This window comes from Triticum aestivum, chromosome 5B, assembly GCF_018294505.1.
Source record: "Triticum aestivum cultivar Chinese Spring chromosome 5B, IWGSC CS RefSeq v2.1, whole genome shotgun sequence".
Lineage (NCBI taxonomy): Eukaryota > Viridiplantae > Streptophyta > Magnoliopsida > Poales > Poaceae > Triticum > Triticum aestivum.
This window is the reverse complement of record NC_057807.1, coordinates 83,226,996-83,244,020: the sequence shown is the minus strand read 5'-3', so window position 1 is coordinate 83,244,020 and position 17,025 is coordinate 83,226,996.

The window sequence follows — 17,025 nt, the reverse complement described above, 5'->3', positions numbered from 1 at the left end:
CGTACCTTTAGGATATTAGTAACCTTTGTGATAGTCTTCGAGGTCCGTGGTATTTCCTTCTTCCAAATACCATGAACCATTAAGGCAGAAGTTATTTGAACCAAAAGATCACAATCAGAGTACTCTTGAGGAGTTCTCCATTCATAATCGTGACTCTGCCAGTCCTACCTCTCTGCATGGGTTATCCAGAAGAAACATGTTGAACTTGGTTCTACATACTAATCTATGCATCCACAACTCAGAAAGTTATATGTTCCTTGAGTTGTCCCTCTTAGTTGTCTTCTGACCCTCGTCTATCAATTGATAGACAGGAGTAGTTGTGCAACCGTGTTCATCGATGCCTATTATTCTTGTGGTCCATCGAGCCATTCTATTCTGGAATGACTAGGAGAAACAAACTCCAGTACCTTGTCCATTTCTAGGATTGGGTCAAAGCAATTGTATTCCGCAGATCAAATGCCAATCTAGCTTCTAATCTGTTCCACCCTGGAGTATTGCCATCTTATGTCAAGAATGTCAGGAGGATTGCACCATTTCTCATGAATTCTTGACGTAGTGATACTTCTCACTATCATTATTCATTCCTCGGTTTCGTGTTGTTGTAACCGGAATGCTGACAAGTGAACTGTGATGTGTGAAATCGATACTCCTAGCAACCTTGTTGCTTGGTAGTTAATGGGCAATAGTCTCATTCTTAGCATGTTGGTTATTAAATCATCATTCTAAGACAGATCGTGCTACCTAGTCCTTATTTCTGGTGCACTCTTCGATCAATGAGTTAGGATTTCAATCCCTTGCTTAATTGATCACATCATCTTGCCTCGGAAGCAAGGTTTTTCTCGAGCTTAGTAACATACCGGTGGTTCGTGATTTTCCAAATATCTTCTCGGAAGTATTACCAGGTAGTCACCTGACCGCTATGTTGGGTTCGTGATCAAGTTGGTTTTCTATAAACCACCCTTTCTCCAAGGATCTATGTTGGATACCCCTGAACTAGTTGGATAAGCTAAACAATAAATTGGAGAGTTGGAAGATAAAAGCTTCATTTGACCCGGTTCATTCAAAGGGATATCCTTGTGTGTGTGTGTGTGTTGAAGAAAGATGATATCTTCGTTGATTGATCCTCGTGATCAGTTGTCGGTGCTATTGTCTTATCCAACCCTTGATTTGTGTATGGGCTATCGTCAAATCAAATCAGAACCAACGATGTTTGTAATGTTGTCTTACTCGTGGTTGATCCCTCGAGCACACACCATTACATCTTTTGGTGTGACCAATGCTATCACCGTGTTCACATGATGGTGGAAGTCCAGTGATATGGAAATTCCGATGAGGTGTTGTTGAGCCCATCAGCAGCATTTTGTCTCCCCCATGATTCATGTTCAACATCAACCTAGTGTTGGAAACTTTGTAAGCAATGTCTTTGTGTTCCGTTCATGAAGCTTAGGCTTGGATGGAACAAGTGACTTCCTCGAATTCATGTGCATTTGGTGCAAGTTGCCGCCGTGAGTTCGAGAAAGTTTGTTTTTGTTTCCTCTGGAATCATCCCAAGTCAGTCATGCATGTGCGAAGTATTTTGTGGTCTGATAGACTGATCATCTTCATTCCATATGAACTTCCTAGCTCACCAAGCCACTGATTGATTTGTTCAAGGATGATAAGTTCTAAGTGCTAGTCCTGAAGGTACCAGACGAATTTGTACAAAATTCTGTTATCCTCGATGATGGTTCCCAACCAGAACTCGGTAGTGTTTTATTATAAGACTACCATGTGGTCATGCTTGTCTAGGATAGTGTGTTCACTGGTGTGTAGCATAACCAGCTCATGTTTTGGAGCTTGCTATCTTAGTTCATTCCTCGAGAATCTTGCAATGCCATCTCGTCGAATCGTGTTGCAAACTTTCTTTCAGACATGCTGAGTCTAAAGTATCCTATCACCAATCGGATCTGAATCTCAGGTAGATATGATGGTTGGAACATTCCCAACAGTTGCATTTTGTTCCCATCTTGCACCGCCATTGTGCCAATTTCCCATGGGCTGCCCTTCTCACTAGTTGCTGTCCAAGATCATGTTCAAAAGTGGACTTAGCATGAGTCCCATCCATTTTCGGTGATAAGAAAAGTCATCCATTGCGTTGTCTTCAACAAGGTAGTTCACATGATCCATCCTAGTTCGAGTATGTCATTTCTTCGAGCTCTTTTAAACGATCAATCTTAAATTGCCTTAAGCTGGTATAAAGAGTTTCAACGATCTCTGAATCAAAAGTTATTCTTTTTGCCACTTAAGGGAATAGTTATACGAGTCACCTCCCCCAAGGTGCCCCGTTACGGAATCATGGCAATTATTTCCTCGCCACCTTGACACCATCCACCATCTTTCTAAGCGTGGAATTGTTGCCCACCAAATCAAACCCCGCCATTTGTTCTTCCATCCCTCTCGATGTGTTTTGTGTCTCAACTCAAGATGTTTCAACATCTCATTTTGCGAGTTGAGATTGTGTAGTTCGATCTTTGAGAATATCAATCCTAGTAGAGTTTCTTTCCGTCATCATCGCGTGGATGAAGATCTCAAGCGAGGATGTCAAGATCGACGTATGCAACGAATCAACAACCTTATGAGGTGCAACTTGGATCGTGAAGATTGTGTTGGTCTTGTGCCCCCTCTGTCTTCTTACCTCACGTCTTGAATCTCGGGGCGAGATTCTTGTTTAGTGGGGGTGAGTTGTCACAGCCCTAGAGTTTGCTTGTAACTAATGGCATTGCATCCATGCATCATGTTTAAATTTCATAAAACTTGAAATGGGGATTGATCCAAACCCTAGCACCAAATGAATTCAAATAGGCTCAAATAAAATCATTTTCAATGAACCCAAAATGCCTTTTGAAAATGTTCATGATTTCTGATAAAGGTGAAAACCTCTGCCATAAATGATGAACATATTTCTAGGTTATTTCTGGATTTTTGAATTAAATCATAAAGTATTTGCATTTGGGCATTTAAATGCTAATGAATAGTTTAAATGCTCAAATAATCATAAACCAAAATGTTTGATGTTGGTTATATTCCAAACAATGGCATTGATCAGTTTCATGATTTTTGGGTTTGATCTAGTATTTCTTATAAAGTCACACAGTTGCAGAAAAATAGAAAACCGGAAATAAGAGAGAGAGAGAATTACCTGGCTAACTTACCTGTTCGGCCCAGCACTGCAGCTGGCTGGCCCAGCTGGTGGCCCAGCCCACCAGGGGCACGCTTGTCTTCTTCCCCTTGCCAGCGCACGAAGCAGCTCGGTGGCGAGCGCCGATGTCGCGCCTGGCCACCTCCTGCTTGCTGCCGCCTCCCCGACGTCGCCCTGGAGACGCCACGCGCCCCCAGGCCCTCTCAGCCTCTCCCCTCGCTCCCCTCCTCCTCTGGCTCTCTCGCACGCAACCCACCGAGCGCTGTCGCCTCTGCCGACGAGCGCAACCGCGGCCTCGCCTCTCCCTCGCCTCTCCGTGCTGTCTAGAGGCTCCGCCTCGACCCCACGGAGCCCCAAGACGAAGCACGCGCCCGCGGAACGCCCTAAGCGACGCCATCATCCTCATCCTCGCTGTCGGCCGCTGGAGATCCCCCTCACCGCCCCACTCGCTCCGGTTCTGCCCCGACCTCGCCGTCTGCTTCACCGTGACCACTGTGAGCTTCTGCCTCTCCTCCTCCTCTTCGTTCTCGCTGCCGCGCGCCATAGCAACCGCACCGAGCACACCCGCATGCGCCACCGCCTGAGCTCGCCGCCGATGTGGCTCTGGCCACGCAACGGCCTCGCCGTTCTATCCTTTGACCTCCCCGCACCTCGTAGGGCTTGTAGGAGTTAACCCCGAGCCTCCACGCGCACCGTAGCAACGGCTTCGAGTTCGCCCGAACTCTGGCCGCCACCCAACTTGCCGCCGCCGCCACCACATACCACCCCAGGTCCAGCCACCACCACCATCGGATGCGCCCTACTGCGGGCGTTCCAATGCGCCCGGCCACGCGAGCTCCTGTCGTCGGAGTTGGCCGGACGGGCGTCGCCGTCGTGCTGTGCTTAGCACCGGCGTTTAGCCGCCGACGTGGCACCTTCATTAGTGGCTAATGACGCTGCTAATTTAACCCCACAGCCTCTGACAGATGGGCCCCACACCCTAATTAATCCTAGTTTCGTTTCTGGTTAGGTTAGTTTAAACCCAAGCGGGACCCACGCGTCGGTGTTGACTGTGCTGACATGTCTGTTGACCGGACCCACCTGTCATTGACCCTGGGATGCACTGGGTCACTGACCAGTGGACCCCACTGGTCAGGTTTGACCCAGACCAGCCCCCGTTGACCTGCTGACGTCACACCAACGTCATGCTGACGCAGTTAATTATTTTCTGGATTTGTTCTTATACAGGAAATTCCAGAAAATAACCAAAACTTCTAAAAATCATAGAAAATCAACCGTAGCTCCAAATCAAATAAATTATATATGAAAAATGATCAGAAAAATCCAATCTATCCATCTGCACTGGTTTCATGCATGTTACCACATATTAACCTTGCTGTTTAGGTGAAACAAGTTAATGCACTATTATGACCTCTTAAAATGGGTTTGCATTTGAATCTTTGGTTCAAATGGACTCATCTCAATCTGTTCTAGCTTGCATTAGCCAAAACACATTCTTATTGCCATGTCATAGCATGCATCATGTTGTGCATTGCATTGATTGTGTTCTTCCTTGTTTGTCGGTGTTTGTCCCCTATCGATAGACGTGACTCCGATGATGAGATCAATGACACCAATGAAGAACTATATTATCTTCAGAAGTGCCAGGCAAGCAAAACCCCCTTGTTCATTCTGATACAATCCTACTCTCTCGCTCTTGCTCTCTTTTACTGCATTAGGACAACAGCTATTCATCTGTTACTTGCTGTGGTAGCTGAACCCCTTTATCCTCTGCACGACCTGTCATTGTCACAGTAAATAGATGAAACCCACTAGCATGAGTAGGAGTTGTTTGAGCCCTGTTGTGCCTACTCATTCATGCTTGTTTGTCATGCCTGCTACTGCTTAGAGTTGAGTCAGGCTGATTCATCGGGGATGAGTCAGAGGTGTGTGAACATGTCCTTCTGTGTGTGAGCTAAATGTGTGAACACGATTTGGTAAAGGTAGCGGTGATAAGCCATGTAGGAGTACATGGTGGGTTGTCTCATTGAAGCCGTCCTAAGGAACTGAGTTCTGTGTTTGTGATCCATGAAACAGATACTACCACACATTGGGCCCGAAACCAATGGACCCTCTCGGCTTCTTAATCACCTTTGTCCTCTGTCCAGGAGTTGCAAGTAGTTTCTGGTGTTTGTAGTATGCTGGAGGCCATGCGCAACGCTCACCAGAAGGGTGGGTTGTGATGCGGTAGGCACGTGGCCGGGTATACCGGGCACCCGTTTGGTGTCATGGAACCCTGTACACATCGTTCGGGGCTGTATGTGGAAACCTCGGCCGGACTCCCTGCGGACGGAACCTGAATAGGCGATAAACCTGGACTAGAGACTTGAGTGTTTAGGTAGGTCGTGGCCGACACCCTCGTTGGGCTTCCGCTTGATGGTTGCTGAGTACATGTCGTGTAAACGGCGGTAAGTGGTGAGAGCGTGTGTGAAGAAGTACACCCCTGCAGGGTTAACATCATCTATTCGAATAGCCGTGTCCGCGGTAAAGGACTTCTGGGTTGCCTATAACAGTTCATAGACAAGTGAAAGTGGATACTCTAAAATAAGCAAGATAAGCTTGAGTGCTATGGATGGCGCTCTCGTAGGGAGAAGGGAGCGGATCCATAGTGGTGTATTGATATGGTGAATATGTGGACTCGTGTGCGCCACCTCAAAAGAGTTATTTGCAGTCGTAGTTTAGGATAGCCACTGAGTCAAAGCTGGCTTGCTGCAGTTAAACCCCACAATCCCCTTTGTTGATAATGATGGATATGTAGTTAGTTCTGATGTAAGTCTTGCTGGGTACATTTGTACTCACGTTTGCCTATTTTACGTTTTTGCAGAGAGACTTCGGTCTTGTTAGTAGTTCCACGTGGACTTTGACGTTTAGCTTGTTACCTCAGCTACGATCTTGTGCCCTTGGCAGGATCTAGTAGATAGTCAGGCTTCTTAGCCTTTTTTCATTTGTAGATGTCTGTACTCAGACATGTTAAGCTTCCGCTTGTGCTTTGACTTGTGTGCTTTGGATGTTGGGTCATGAGACCCATGATTGTAATATCTCGCTCCTTAGAGCCTATTGAATAAAATACTTGAGTTGTAGAGTCATGTTGTGATGCCATGTTGTATTTGCACATATCGGGCATATTGTGTGTATGTTATTGAAATGCTTGGTATGTGTGGGATCTGACTATCTAGTTGTTTATCCTTAGTAGCCTCTCTTACCGGGAAATGTCTCCTAGTGCTTCCACTGAGCCATGGTAGCTTGCTACTGCTCCGGAACACTTAGGCTGGCCGGCATGTGTCCTTCTTCATTCCTGTGTCTGTCCCTTCGGGGAAATGTCACGCGATGAATACCGGAGTCCTGTTAGCCCGCTACAGCCTGGTTCACCGGAGTCCTGCTAGCCCAGTGCTACAGCCTGGATTCACTCACTGATGACCGACACGTTCGATGCTGGTTCATGGATGCCTGTCCCTGTAAGTTTGTGCCACTTAGGGTTTACGACTAGCCATGTCAGCCCGGGCTCCTTATCATATGGATGCTAGCGACACTATCATATACATGTGCCAAAAGGCGCAAACGGTCCCGGGCAAAGGTAAGGTGACACCCGTGGGAATACCGTGCGTGAGGCCGCAAAGTGATATGAGGTGTTACATGCTAGATCGATGTGGCATTGAGTCGGGGTCCTGACAGAGTATGAACCATAGCTACAGAACCTAACCTGAGAACAAATCTTCTTCTCCTTTAAGCGTTGAGTTGGGATTCAGAGTGGTGGTCCTCGTGCTTTGGGCACTATAGTTCCCTTACTAACTGCTCGTGTTTGGGTGCTCTATGGTGGAGACGGTGTTGTGTCAACTGGACTTTGGTTACTATCTACCTGGTTGGGGTTAGAAGGGGTCTAGCTGGTTCTCTGTCCAACTGGGTAGGGGTACAATCTGCGAGAGTCTGGGTTATGTGTGGTGGATCTGGTCCTTGGGCAAGTACAACCGTGGTTCTATCTGCATCAACTGGTAGCGCTATCTTTTCTGAAGACCGTGTTGTTACTCCCTTAGATACTACCATCACGCTCTCCAATTCAAATGGCTGGTAAATAAGAAAAGTAATTGAAAGTATAGACATTGTATGATAGACAGGTGCAATGCATAATGGGGAATAAAAGAGGGCATGAAATAATTCATATTTATGTTGTCTAACCAAATAGGATAGCATGACACAATTTCACATATATGATGGCTAACTAAACAGGATAGCATGACACAATTTCACATTATGATGGCTAACTAAAAAAGATGGATAGACATAGTTCAAAATATGAGACTATGTAAACAGGATGACATGACATAGCTATATAATGTTTTTATTAAATAGGTTGGCATGCCATAATTCACATACATTCACGGATAGAATGCCATAATTCAAAATATGATGACTGTAAACACTAAACAGGATGAGATGATATAACTATATGATGTCTTTATTAAATGGATTGCCATGCCATAATTCAGATAGATGATGTGTATGTACTATGTAAACATGATGGCATGATATAATTCAAATATATGATTTATATAGTAAGCAAGTAATAAGATGGCAATGCATATATGATGTAAAAACTAAGCAATGCAAGACAACATGCATGACATGGGTAATATAACCCTGCCAAGTTTGAGCATAGACCTCAAGGGGGAAATAGGACTGGTCATCAGTCTCTGAATCCTCCTCTGAGGAGCTCTCTGTAACCAGCAAGATGTCTGCTTCAGCAGGTAGCATTGTCTGCTCTCAATACCTTGTTTTCAATCCAGATACTTCCATCACCACTTCAAACGGCTGATGCACAGGAAGAGTAGTTGAATATACAAACGTTGTCGACAAATGGAACACGTAATACAAAAAAATTATAGCATGATATAATTCACATACATGATGATTGGATAAAGAGCATGGCATTGCATAGTTCACATATATAATGCCTTTGCAACAAGATAGCATTGTATAATTCACATATATAATGTCTTGCAACAAGATGGCAATGCATAATTCACATATATGGTAATTAGACACTGAACATGTGGCATTCACACAAAGCATGTCTAAACTAATCAAATGACATAGCAATGCGAGACACCATACACATGATATGAGCAACATAACCCTGCCAAGTTAGAGCATACACCTCGGGGGGGGGGATAAGGGTGGTCATCTGTCTCTGGATCCTCCTCTAAGGAGCTATCCGTAACCAGCGAGATATGCACTTCGTTAGATAGCATAGTCTGCTCTGAAGACCTTGTTTTCACTCCAGAATTTGCCATCACCGTGTCAAATGGCTGATGCACATGAAGAGCAGTTGAATGTACTAACATTGTTGACAAATGTAATATGTAATGAAAAAAAGGATGGCCTGATATAATTTACATACAAGATGACTGGCTAAGCAGGATGGCATTGCAAAATTCACATGTATGATGCCTGGCTAAACAAGATGGCGTTGCATAATTCACATAAACGATGAATAAACTAAACAGTTGGCATTCGCACAAAGGATGTCTAAACTAAGCAGATGACATATTTGATGTATAAAGTAAGCAATGCAGGACACCGTATGCATGATATAACCAACATCAGCATGCCAAGTTAGAGAGAAGACCTCAGGTGGTAAATAGGAATTGTCTTCTCCTTCTGAATCCCCCTTAGAACAGATATCTTCCTCCCGATTACAATCCGAAATGCGCGGAGGGGGGCTGCCTTTGCGCCTACCATGGAGCGACGTCTGCATGAAATTTTATTGCCACGCAAGGCTCGTCTCTTTTGCTCTACATGTTTAGTTCCATTGTTTACAATAACTATCATGCATAGGAATAAAACATAGTGAGATTATGTAAGGAGTGCGTGCAGAAATCCAGAGTGATGGTAGCAACCTGTGGATAGACCCAAAACCAATAATAGCAGGCAGATAATGGCTTCAATTAAAAAATACAGATAATGGCTTCTTTACTGTTTGTTTCCCACCCAACATGAAACTCATAGTAGACACTGGAGATTAACCAGATAGTACATAGATACTATTGATAGCGGCCCTGATATGTACCCCACAACCATTTAAAAACTCAAGTTTGACCATTAGTTTGGAGCTGACTCAGAGTCTAATCAGTGAACAGGATGATAAAGTAGCATGTAATATTAAGTGATGCATAACGTAAGCAGACACGAAAGGGTGCGACCTCTCTTGCGGACCCGTGTAGTCCTCGAGGTCATCTGCTCGGTTGATGATGGTAATGCAGTTTTCTTGGTTGCCAGCGGCGGGAAAGAAGATCTGAGGCAGCGAAAGACAGTCTGGAGGACGGATCCCTGTTGTGCTGGACCCTTCTGTCGTTGGAGCAGCTGAGCTGGGGTGGACGATGGTGCAGCAGGAGCGGGACAAACCACGCAAGGTTTTCTTTGACAACTATCTGTAAGAGAAGTAATTTTGTAAGGGCTCGTTTGAATTGGAGGATTCCAACAATGCAGGGATAGGAAATAGACAGGAATAGGATAGGAATGCACGTGCAGAATAGAGAATTTAAAAACATAGGATTTCTACCAATCTGGGTGTTTGATTCACAACAATTGGAGGATCACATGATGCAAAGAAGCATGGTGAACTTAACTCAAACCACAAGAAAATGTACGGTTATAATGCTATTATGCTACTATCTCTTAGTCTTGTGCTTCATGAATAGGAATTTGAAAAGGACGACAAGTGAAAATTAAAATTCCTACGTTTTTTCTTTCAAGGAGACACTAAAGGAACAAATCCGTGTGCTCAGTGGACAATATATATAACATGTAGAGTAAAGAAGAGATGCAACAAGTGTACAACCTCTTTGGCGAAGCCATGTCGATCTCAGCGTGATTGGGTTGGCTGGTGAGGATGCTCCGACTGACTTTGCTATCGAAGGAGAGGAAGAAGATCTTAGGCGTCTGGAGGTGGTGCCCGAGGTACTGCTTCGTTGTGATGGAGGGTTTTGTCGTTGGAGCAGCTCCGGTGAGTTGTACGACGCTGAGGCTGAAGCAGGACATGAGAGACAACGAACAACATTAACCTGAGTGGAATTCTAATAGCATCTCCAATACATGACGTAAAATACATAACCACAAAGTGCTAGATGTAAAATACATCAGCCGCTCATCTCTGAACTTAACTGTCAAAACTGAATTTAACTGTCAAAACTGAACTTAACTATCGAAAATGAACTTAACTGTCAAAACTGAATTTTGCTGTCGAAACTGATTTTTGCTGTCGAAACTGAACGCACTAGCAAGGTGAGGCTACACGTCGGTCGACTGACTTTTTCATCTCTGGTCAGTCGATTTTGCAGCCGTTGGATATGAAATCAACGGCCAGTGGTTCATCTTCAACCTCCACCCCCGTGAGCCGCCAGCCACCACCGGCCAAACAGCAGCCCCCCGCCTCCCGCGGTCGGTAGTGCGCCGCCCTGCCCGCCCCAAAAACACTCCCCACCGCTGGTTCACCGCCGCCCCGGCCATCCCTCTAGGCCCCCCGATGCCGAGCTTTTTCTCTGGCGATCCCCATGCCACCGCCCCACCAACGCCCCGCCACCATCGGCGACCACCGCCCCCATCCTGAACCCTAAGATAGATAGTGGGGTACCTCTCCAGCGAGCCCCCTCCCCACTGCGGCTGGTTCTTCCTTCACCTTGGCGAGCTCCCCCACCCCCTAAAAAACTACTGACCCAAAAGTCGATTCAGTCGACTGAAGTGTAGCTAATTCGGAGCAGCATCGCAAGCAAGAGCAAGAGCGAGAGCAGCAGCGCGAGCAAGAGCAATAGCAAGAGCAAACCAGGCAGGGGACTGAGAGCAAGAGCAGAGCAGCAGCGCGAGCGAGAGCTAAAGCAGCATCAGCTCCTACTGATGTGGACGTCGCCGCCGAGGGAGCGACGCCGTGGAGGAAGTGGCCGGCGGCACCGCCGTGGATTGAGCCACGCCGTGTCGGCTCGGGACCGAGCGCCGGCAGCACCGTAAGATCAAATCAAGAAGAAAATGCGGCAATCAGTGTACAACCTCTTTGGTGGCGCCGATTAGGTCGCAGCTTCATCCGAGGAAACAGTGATGATGATGCTCTTCCGGTGGTGGAGGTGAAGACGGCGGTGTGGGAATGGAGGTGGCGTGAAAGACGAGGGGAACGTCGGGGCAGCTCCTTGGAGGTGGAGGATGGGGTGGCTGAACCGGCGGGACAATGAGATCAACGACGGATCCTCATCCGGTATGGTGGATGAGGGACGTCGAGGTGTTGCTGTGGACGACGTCGTCGGGGAAGAGGCTCCGACTGGGTGGTGGACGGAGCAGGGTGTGGGGTTTAGTCGCGGGTTTTCACGGCCTTGGAGTACAAATGGGTGGGCAGATGGGATGGCAGTGGGGAACCATGGCTTAGAGACGCGCTTGTCCGAAATGTGGGGTAAGTTACGAAAGTACCCCCACCGATTTGAGGCGGTTCTTTCAGTTCAGGGGTACCACGGGCATTTCACATGTCGGGATTTCACAGGAGGTGGGAGTTTTCGCACACGTTGTAATTTCGGAATAGCAAGGCGCGGGTTGAGATGGAGGGAGTTGTCGGAGCACAACGAGACAAAGATATATCTTAAATATTTCGGGCTAACAAGGCGTGGGCTGAATTTCCGGACAAGCCTAACGTGTACTGTACCAAATCAATGCACACTACAAATGTCATTCAAAACTTTGAATTCATGTTATGTTCAATTAAAATATTTCGCTACGTGTATAATGCATGCAGCCTACTACTCAAATGAACGTTTTAGTGCATTCCAAACGTATATACTACCGCTTCAATATGAACTAAATTTGAATTGGTTTCTCTATTTGAATAAGATCTACAGTAATGATTGTTGTGAACTCAAAGCATTTAAATTTGTTTCTCTGTTTTAATAAGATCTACAATCATCATTATTGTCAAGTTAAACCATCGTTTGTGTATTATCTTCACAACACACCACATGATTAGTCTCGAGTTACATATGAACTATGTGTACTATATGAACTCGAACTAGAATTTTTGAATCCACTTTATTTTGATTTCAAATCACATTACATTTCTAGCTCTAGCTAGATCTTCATAATCTAAACCATGTCTCATATGTATAATGTGTTTATCACATTATGTATGGTGCCCCGCCCCCTACGCCTACAAGTATTTAGATGTGAGTTGCAAACACCACACGTTACCACAAATTCAAATAAAATGTGAGAATGTTCAATATATAGTATTGTTTAGATTGTTTGATATTTAGTTGTAAGCTGCAAACGCCACACATTATCACAAATTCAAATAAAATGTGAGATTGTTTGATGTATAGTAATGTTTAGATTGTTCGGCATTTAGCTGTGAGTTGCAAACGCCATGCATTATCACATTATGGTATAACATGTGCACAACACGTGTATCACCGTTATATTCATGCATGCAATGTTTAAAAAACTATGATCTCCTATTCAAATATATGAATCCGCTTTCATATCAAATTATGATCTTTGTTAGTCTCTTACATCCACACAATCCTCTAACCTTTGTAGCTACCACTAACTTTCTCTCGTGCATGCACATGCCCTCCTCGCCCTCCCCCTCCCTCGGCATTCTATCCACCGGGCACATTCATTTTTTTCTTTAGGTCATTCTCCTAGGGTCTCCACAACTCCTTTCCGACACACACCGACCGATAAACCTCTCCAACGATGCTTGCCTACAACATACACACACACCTTCAATCTCCTCCTTTATGTGTCCTTGCCTCGTGTCTCTCATACGGTCAGACACACATCTAAACTCTCGCCCCTCTTTTCATCGATCTCACAACTGCACACTCCTCCCCCTATCTAGCTAGTAGCTAGTTGGGCCTCTCGCACCACCTCCAAGCTCCATTCTCTCTGTCTATCCGTCTCGCTGGGCCTTATTTGCCTCTAACAAATGGACGTACACCGACCGATCTCTCGCTATACATATAGCTAGCTAGGTCCTTATAACTCATTTTTACCAACACGTCGATCGATCTACCTCATTAGTTGTGTCTCTCCCTTCCTCCGACAAACAACAATTGATCTACCGATCTAGTTAGGTTTGCTTACCAAACACATGGTTCCCCTTCATCATCCATGGATGCGTCCCGACAGATCTATCACGCACAGGCACACATAGAAACACATCCCCACTCTTATTGATAACATTGCAATTCCATCCTCAGTTTGTCTAGTAGGCCTCTCCCACCATCTTTGAGAAGCAACTCCATCACCCATCCAGCACTCTACCCCTCTCCCTCCCTCTCCCTCTCTCTCTCGGTCCCATCATATTTCCCGTCCTTCAGTTATGTATGGATGTCGACCGGTCTCCCTCAAGACATAGTTGGGTCTCTCCTTCTCAACACATATACGAGTCGTTCTACCTCTATCGTTAGGCCTCTGCCTACCCCTCCCCCCACCCCCTCCCCCCACACACACCGATACATCGAGCGCTCTAGTCATGTCTCCTTGCCACACACAAACTGGACATGTGCCCTCTAACGTTCTGGTAGGCCAGTCACCCTATATCTTTGACTTGCACACACACACAATTTCGATGGCTCTCTTCATCGATCTCGCACCCACCCACTTGATCCTCTCTTCGACTCTATAGATAGCTATGACCCCTCCCTCTCTTCTTGTGGATTGCCCGACCCTCTATGTATGATATGGATAGGCCTCCATTTCACACACATGGCATGCAATTTTTTTGAGATGTCATCGACACATATTCCCACAAATAATTCACGAAATCAACCCCCCACCCCACCCCCCACCCCCACCCCAAAACAAAAAACACTCATGAACACGGTTTGTATCTCTCACACACACCCACGTAGGTGGGGGACGTGCAGGAAGAGAAGAGGTGCATGCACGGCGCACGTACTCCCGTCTCTTTCCCAACCACACCCGCGCGGGTACATGGTGGAGCTCATTTCTGTACGAAAAATGCAGCCCATGTGGTAATTTGGCACGTGTCATGGTTGTCCACTTGGTGGAGGGAGGATCGTCTACCACGGGTGAACAAACAAATTGCGACTTGACGTGTCATGTTAAAAAAAGAGGCAAACCATGTGGGGCCTACCTTAGAGGCAACGCTCTATACACTGGAGTACTTTTGATGTGTCCCATCAACTCGCAGAACGAGGAGAAGCTTGCTTAGTACGCCGTATCCCCCGCCCACGGGCGCGGTGGCTCGTAGGATGAGGTGAAGCTTGCTCCGCCTTACGCCCGCTCCCTCGCCCATGCACGCGGTGGCTCGCAGGACGAGGAGAAAAATTTACTACTCCCTCCGTTTACTTCTAGTCCCTACTACCTTGGTTATAGAGATTATATCATATTGTTTGAAATATATATGTCCTTTAGTAGATTTCAATATGAACTACTAGTACATACTAAATATATATGTCCTTTAGTAGATTTCAATATGAACTAGTAGTACATACTCCAAACACTGATGTATATAGACGTATTTTAGAGTGTAGATTCACTCATTTTGCTCCGTATGTAGCACTCTCACTCGCCCCTTGACCCTCGCCCACGTGGTGGACATGCAACAATTCATCCGGTCTCATATAGCCAGAACAATATATACTCCACTACCATTATTGCTCGACTTCCCGAAGAGGCAAAGAGCCAATCGCAAGGTTAATATTTTAGAGATGCCAAGCGCAAGGTTATAGGAGAACCAGTAGTAGGTGCTGCGTCATTTATAAATAAAGTTTTTTTTCTTCAGTGGCACATACGCAATATGATAGGTTCATATGGAGAGAAAAGGAAACCGCTCCACTATATACATAGTCAGGACGGGCCAGCCTACACGGTTGCTTGCTGGTGTTGCTCTCTTCACACTCTCTCGCACAAAACGACTGTGGCCACATCTCTAACATCCCGGCGGATCACGTCTGCTTGGGGAAGGGGTGGATGCTTAGTGTAGATGCGGTGGCCGTCGCCGACGGTGAAAACCCACTGTCGGCACGTCCCTCTCAGGGGTCCCCGCCATTCTCTCTCACAAAGCCGGTGAGGTTGCCTTCGTCCCTTGCTCACTGTCACGACGTGGGCAGTTGCCGCCTCCCCCGCCCTCCTCAAGGTTGAGCTATGTCCCTCAGGTACAACGCCCTTTACAGCCGGCTTGCACCACTGCTCCAGCTGCCCACATCACTCCCTGTGGATATTTCTCTACTTCTTTGCCCCGCACATACCTCTACTGGCTTCTACGTACTGTATTTGTGATGAGTTTATGTCTCATCAACTAGTCCCAGTAATCTTATTCTAATCACGCTTCTTCAATTTCTTTGCCACAGGGATGCTCATCTCGATTTTGGTGAAACTGCACAAAATTATCCGATGGTCAAAAGGTTGCAAACTTCATTTATTAGAAAGCTCGAACATTGCTAACAAATTGAAGCCTGGTCAGAGTTCACGGTTCAAGGGCTAGGGACTGCATGGATCGTTTTTTTCTTTAGCTACCTCTGTTCCAAAATAAGTGTCAACTTTAGTAGTAGTACAACTTTGTACTAAAGTTTGCACAAAGTTGAGACACTTATTTTGGAACGGAGGGAGTACATATTTGCTATGATCTGTCAATGATGCAATAGCATGCATGTTAGTCTCCTTTGTATTTGATGAAATGTTGCAACGGGCAACCTTGGACGCAAGATACATGTAACAGAAGCTGGAAGCTTCATAGCATTGTACAAATTTATCTCGCTGCTAAATTATAGTACGTACTATACTAGTACTTCCTTCGTTCCTAAATATAACACTACATGAATCAGCTACTTTGCCATCAGCCACGGCGGACGGCAAAGGCATGGATGGCGGACGACAAAGGTCTTTGCCGTCCGCCGCGGACGGCAAAAGTGGACGGCAACGTACGGGACGACAAAGAGCTACATTGCCATCCGCTTCGGGCGGCTGACGGCAAAGGGTCCTCTGCCATCAGCTGCCGACGGCAAAGAATACTGACGACAATATTTGCGTTGTTACTCCGTTAGGTGGTTAACGGCAAGCCTTTGCCGTCGGCCGCTGATGGCAAACAACAGAAGGCCTTTGCCGTCCGCTACTGTAGGCAAAGTTTTTTTTTCTCTTTGCCGTCAGCCACTGTTGGCAAACTGACCAAATAGGTCAGCCTCCCAGGAAGCACAGTTGCCTGCCACGTGGCCTCTTTGCCGTCCGCTGCTGATGGCAAAGAGACCTTTGCCGTCGGTGGCTGATAGCAAAGAGCCTGCATATTGGCTCTTTTTCTGTTTTTTTTAAATCCAACAATTTTCACAACAAATATATATGACATATATAGATATATTTCACAGAGCTATTTAACAGCACATAAGTTTCATCGTACATACATATATAGTTCCATCCACTCATACATAACAAGTTCCATCAAGATAGCAAAGTTGCACATACATATTACAATGCAAAGTTTCATCAAGCTAGCAAGTTCCATCGTAGCAAGCTAGAAGAATACTAGAAGAGAATGAAATAAAAAACGAGCACTCCATCATAGCAAGCTAGCTTCTGAGAAGTGAATGAAATCTGCAAAATGGCAAATAAGAAAGTTAGGAAAAGGTGACTAGAAGAAGAAGACTAGAAGAAGAAGCACGCCATCGTTTGTGAGGTAACTTAGGTGAAATGGATCGTTTATGAGCTAACTTAGGTAAAATGCATCATTTTAGAGCTAATGTAGGTAAAATGGATCGTTTATGAGCTAACTAAGCTAATTATGCCGTTTTTTACATAAGTAAGGTAAGTACATGTCATTA